The sequence below is a fragment of the Procambarus clarkii genome, chromosome 70 (assembly GCF_040958095.1).
Source record: "Procambarus clarkii isolate CNS0578487 chromosome 70, FALCON_Pclarkii_2.0, whole genome shotgun sequence".
Taxonomy (NCBI): Eukaryota; Metazoa; Arthropoda; class Malacostraca; order Decapoda; family Cambaridae; genus Procambarus; species Procambarus clarkii.
In genome coordinates, this window is record NC_091219.1 from 19,890,442 (window position 1) to 19,897,010 (window position 6,569).

Sequence of the window (6,569 nt, forward strand, 5' to 3'; positions counted from 1 at the left end):
GTTCAATCCCCGACCGTCCACAAGTAGTTGGACACCATTCCTTCCCTCCCCCCCCCCCGGCCCGTCCCATCCCACATCCTTATATCCTGACCCATTTCCAAGTGCTATATAGTCATAATGGCTTGGCGCTTTCCCCTGATAGTTCTTTCCCGTAATGTTTGTAGCAATTCCTATCAACAAATTGTAATTTTTTGTTTCTTCAAAATAATGTGTATACACAGAACACAAGAGTAATGTATAGTCGTACTACGGGCTCACCATAGCCCGTGCTACTTGGAAATTTTGTGTTCTGAGTAGCTGAATCTATAACAACGTGTTGTCGTAGGGACAGGAGTTACACAAACTAATGGGGCCACTAGGGAAGTCGGTCGGCCGAGCGGACAGCACGCTGGACTTGTGATCCTGTGGTCCTGGGTTCGATCCCAGGCGCCGGCGAGAAACAATGGGCAGAGTTTCTTTCACCCTATGCCCCTGTTACCTAGCAGTAAAATAGGTACCTGGGTGTTAGTCAGCTGTCACGGGCTGCTTCCTGGGGGTGGAGGCCTGGTCGAGGACCGGACCGCGGGGACACTAAAAAGCCCCGAAATCATCTCAAGATAACCTCAAGATAACCACTATTACGCAAATGCCCAATTGCGTATTTGCCTATTTCTGGCCAATTAGCGTCCGGTGATTGTTTACCAACAATTATGCTTTATGAAACTATTTCAGACGTTGAAATCCTTTACCTGTACACTCAGATCAGGTGCTGCTTGTCTGTTTACATGTTGTAAATGTAAACCCCTCTATGCCTGGGGAATACCCGAGTATACCTGAGACACCGTAGCTGTAAGCGTGTGAGTATACCTGAGACACCGTAGCTGTAAGCGTGTGAGTATACCTGAGACACCGTAACTGTGAACATGTGAGTATACCCGAGACACCGTAGTTGTGAGTATACCTGAGACACCGTAACTGTAAGCGTGTGAGTATACCTGAGACACCGTAGCAGTGAGCATGAGTATACCTGAGACACCGTAGCAGTGAGCATGAGTATACCTGAGACACCGTAACTGTGAACATGTGAGTAACTCTTACCTCGCAAGTTGTCCCCTGACGAAAGTTGCGTTCACTGCTATACGAGATCACTGTGAGGCCTTAAGGCGCCCTGTCACTCACAACCATTTCACTGTTTACACTGCCACTTGTCACATCGACTACACCTCAACATCTTGGAGACGGGTTCCATCGCAGCAGTGAGTCCCAAGTTGAGCAGTTCCGAGGCCTCGACTCAACTGTTCATTCGCTAGTTTTACGTTCTCGAAGTTGTAATGTGGTTTTTTCCAGCTTGTTCTCATCAACACAGTCAATGGCTCGTTAGGCCAACCCGCCACACCTTCTGCTTTGGGTGAAAAACCATACACACGACTCACAACTGGTGAGGTTCGAACAGTGTTTCGCTGACGATTTTTTTCGACTCGCCACTCTGTAAATGCTTCACCCATGTGCTTCAAATAGAAATAATCGTCAACAGAACCTAAACATATGTTGTTTAACATATGTTTGTTTAACAAACATATGTTTGTTTAACAAACCTAACCTAAATTAACTTATGGCTAACTTTACATACAACTTGAAATACAATTAACTTATACCGTATATGAGAACAAATCTATTTTATATACACAGTTTATGAAAATTGATGAATGCGTCTTGGGGAGCAACCCGTCCTCAGATCAAGTCCAGTCCATCCAGCGGTCGACCCCAGAAATAGAATGGACTTTGGCTTTTGTTTATGAGGACGGGCTGTGGGAAGACGACCGCCCTTTAACGACCCTGACCCGAGGACAATCTGCTTTTTTTAATTTATATGACAAAAGAACATGGAAACTACATTGAGGGGGAGACTTAAAAATCCTCTCTAATGATTTTTTGTGTGCCTTTCTCCGAGGCTATGGGTCCCCCCCCCCTTCCAGCCAGAGGTGGTACCCCCTATATTTTCTATTTTGAATATATAATCTGATTTTTTTTTTACATTTTACTTCTTTTATATAATCTTTTGTTGTCGCAGACTTTTAATTAATACTGATTTTCATAAATGAACTAAATCTTTGAACTATTTATTAATAATTTAGCTAATTTTCCTAGATTGAATGGAATTATGAAGGATAAGCACAAGGGGCCAGATTCACGAAAGCACTTACGCAAGCACTTACGAACGTGTACATCTTTCCTCAATCTTTGACGGCTTTGGTTACATTTATTAAACAGTTTACAAGCATGAAAACTTCCCATTCAACTGTTGTTATTGTTATAAACAGCCTCCTGGTGCTTCGGAGCTCATTAACTGTTTAATAATTGGAAACAAAGTCGCCAAAGATTGAGAAAAGATGTACAGGTTCGTAAGTGCTTGCGTGAATCTGGCCCCAGGCCATTACGACTATATAGCACTAGGGATGGATCAGGATAAGGATTTGGGATGGGACGGGGGAAAAGAATGGTGCCCACCAACCACTCTTTCCAAAAGTATTTGGAAAAAAGTATAAAAGGAAACCAGTATTTTCACTGCTATAAAAGTATAAAAAGAAACTAGAAACTTTGTCTTGACAAATAATGAGTTTTCTCTGACACTGCTCATCACTGAACACAAGGAGAAGGGAGACATGATCCTGACATAAAATGTTCAGAGACACTGAATGGAGGGAAAACTGAGAATGTTCACTCTGAATACCATGAGAATACAAGGGGGCGCAGATTGAAGTAGATGAGCCATATAGAGATGTTAGAAAGCATTTTTAGCGTAAAAAAAAACGTAGACAAATAAAACGAACTAAATGACTAGATTGAAGAAACTAACTACATTCATGGTTTCAAAAACAGATATGGGAGTAAACAACAGGTCGGGAATCATTGCAATAGACGACTGGCAGCCAGTGAAGTGGGATCCAGTTGTTTAAAGACACCAGTAGTTAACACCAAACAAGTGTATACACACACACACACACACACACACACACACACACACACACACACACACACATACACATACACATACACATACACATACACATACACATACACACACACACACACATACACATACACATACACATACACATACACATACACACACACACACACACATACACATACACATACACACACACACACACACACACATACACATACACAACACACACACACACATACACATACACACACACACACACACACACATACACATACACATACACACACACACACACACACACACACACAGCCCCACATCAAGAGGAGCCAGTCAGTCGTGACACAACACATCTCTATAATACACACAGATCACCTTTCTCTAACTTTCACCCAACAGACAACAAAGACAGAGTTGGTGCGATCTTCGCTCTCTAGTTCAACAGTTCAACTTACACTGAATTTTGTAACTAGCTCATCAAGACTGTAACTTACTTAGCTAAATGAATTGTGGGGTTCAGTCCCTGAGCCCATTATGTGCCTCTGTAACCCTTTCCACTACCGCCCACAAGATGGGTATGGGGTGCATAATAAATGAACTAAAACTCAACTAGTTCAACAGACAGTGGCAGCCTCGGAGCCTGTTCACCACCCAGGTGTCCCGCCTGGCGGTAATAGGTTGACAGACCTGACAACAAAATTAGTTAGATTCTGAATTTTATTTTGACTTTGAAGGCAGCGGGCCCTTGCGGTCTTTATAAGCGGATTGTGAATCAATGGGCACGAAAATCCGAAATTTTTCGATATTATTTGCAGCTTTAATGGTTTTTCTAGTAGCAAATGATGTTTAGAGGACACGTGTGGTGGTAATTGGTCTTAAACGCAACCCGTTCTCGACTCAGGTCCATTACATTCAGCGGTCAACCCCACAGACGCATTCATAAAATTTAACATGTTGTTCATTCAAAATGGGAATTTTCTCAAGTATAAATTAATATTATAATATATTAGCATATTGTGTATATAGAGGCATAGGATAGGTTAGGTCAGGTGTTTAGGTTCTGTTGGCGATTATTTGTATTTGTAGTACGTGGGTGAAGCATTTATAGCGTTGTGGTTCGAACAAAATTCAGCAGTGAAGCACTTGTTCCGGAAGTGTTCGAACGTCATCAGTTGTGAGTCGTGTGTAAGCCATTTTTCATTCATAAACAGTGGGTTTGGCGGGTGCATGGAATCACTTTTGGATCTTTGTTTGGAGGAAGAGGTGTTTAGAGCGATGTGGTTCGAACAAAACTCGTCAGTGAAGCACTCGTTCCGGAAGTGTTCGAACGTCATCAGTTGTGAGTCGTGTGTAAACCGTTTTTCATTCATAAACAGCATGGGGGTTGGCGGGTGCATGGAATGGACTTTGGGTCTATGTTTGGAGGACGGGCTGGCAATTGTGGTTGTCATAAAGGGAACTTATTACAAGGCTTATGGGTGCGGGCCTGATATTTCAACGCTGCTCTTGATACGTCTGTTCCACACTGTACTTGTTATGTGAATACACATGGCTTCTGTCTGTTTCTCTCTCTCTCTCTCTCTCTCTCTCTCTCTCTCTCTCTCTCTCTCTGTCTCTCTCTCTCTGTCTCTCTGTCTCTCTGTCTCTCTGTCTCTCTCTGTCTCTCTCTGTCTCTCTCTGTCTCTCTGTCTCTCTGTCTCTCTCTCTCTCTCTCTCTCTCTCTCTCTCTCTCTCTGTCTCTCTGTCTCTCTCTCTCTCTGCCTCTCTCTCTCTCTGTCTCTCTGTCTCTCTCTCTCTCTGTCTCTCTCTCTCTCTGTCTCTCTGTCTCTCTGCCTCTCTCTCTCTCTGTCTCTCTGTCTCTCTCTCTCTCTCTCTCTCTCTCTCTCTCTCTCTCTCTCTCTCTCTCTCTCTCTCTCTCTCTCTCTCTGTCTCTCTGTCTCTCTCTCTCTCTGCCTCTCTCTCTCTCTGTCTCTCTGTCTCTCTCTCTCTCTGTCTCTCTCTCTCTCTGTCTCTCTGTCTCTCTGCCTCTCTCTCTCTCTGTCTCTCTGTCTCTCTCTCTCTCTCTCTCTCTCTCTCTCTCTCTCTCTCTCTCTCTGTCTCTCTGTCTCTCTCTCTCTCTGCCTCTCTCTCTCTCTGTCTCTCTGTCTCTCTCTCTCTCTGTCTCTCTCTCTCTCTGTCTCTCTGTCTCTCTGCCTCTCTCTCTCTCTGTCTCTCTGTCTCTCTGTCTCTCTCTCTCTCTCTCTCTCTCTCTCTCTCTCTCTCTCTCTCTCTCTGTCTCTGTCTCTGTCTCTGTCTCTCTCTCTCTCTATCTCTCTCTATCTATATCTCTCTCTGTCTATATCTCTCTATATCTCTCTCTCTATATCTCTCTCTCTATATCTCTCTCTCTATATCTCTCTCTCTATCTCTCTCTCTATCTCTCTCTCTCTCTCTCTCTCTCTCTCTCTCTCTCTCTCTCTCTCTCTCTCTCTCTCTCTGTCTCTCTCTCTGTCTCTCTGTCTCTCTGTCTCTCTCTCTCTCTCTCTCTCTCTCTCTCTGTCTCTGCCTCTGTCTCTGTCTCTCTCTCTCTCTATCTCTCTCTATCTATATCTCTCTCTGTCTATATCTCTCTATATCTCTCTCTCTATATCTCTCTCTCTATATCTCTCTCTCTATATCTCTCTCTCTATATCTCTCTCTCTATCTCTCTCTCTCTATCTCTCTCTCTCTCTCTCTCTCTCTCTCTCTCTCTCTCTCTCTCTCTCTCTCTCTCTCTCTCTCTCTCTCTCTCTCTCTCTCTCTCTCTCTGTCTCTCTCTCTCTCTGTCTCTCTGTCTCTCTCTCTCTCTCTGCCTCTCTCTCTCTCTGTCTCTCTGTCTCTCTCTCTCTCTGTCTCTCTCTCTCTCTCTGTCTCTCTGTCTCTCTGCCTCTCTCTCTGTCTCTCTGTCTCTCTCTCTCTCTCTCTCTCTCTCTCTCTCTCTCTGTCTCTGTCTCTGTCTCTGTCTCTGTCTCTCTCTCTCTCTATCTCTCTCTATCTATATCTCTCTCTGTCTATATCTCTCTATATCTCTCTCTCTATATCTCTCTCTCTATATCTCTCTCTCTATATCTCTCTCTCTATATCTCTCTCTCTATCTCTCTCTCTCTCTCTCTCTCTCTCTCTCTCTCTCTCTGTCTCTCTCTCTCTCTCTCTCTGTCTCTCTCTCTCTCTCTCTCTCTCTCTCTCTCTCTCTCTCTCTCTCTCTCTCTGTCTCTCTGTCTCTCTGTCTCTCTGTGTCTCTCTCTCTCTCTCTCTCTCTCCAGCAAGTCATTAAACAAAGCTGTGTCTCTAACATGTGCGTGACTCAGAGAACGACTGCTCTCTTATTTAAAGTTATTTAAACAACCGTGCTATCTCAGTCCCCTCACCAGCCTTAAACAACCCCACTGTTCCCTCACTCACCAGTACGGGATTAAACGACACTCATTTCGTACTCACCGGTGCGTGATATAACAATGTCTCTCACACCCGCACGTGATTAAACAACGCTGCTTACTCAACTAACTTGTTCATGAATAAGTGATTCCTCTTCTCTACTGTACTCACATTTGCCTTTGACAATCCTCTTTCATATTGTAGTTTTTTTGTACTAATCAGAAACCAG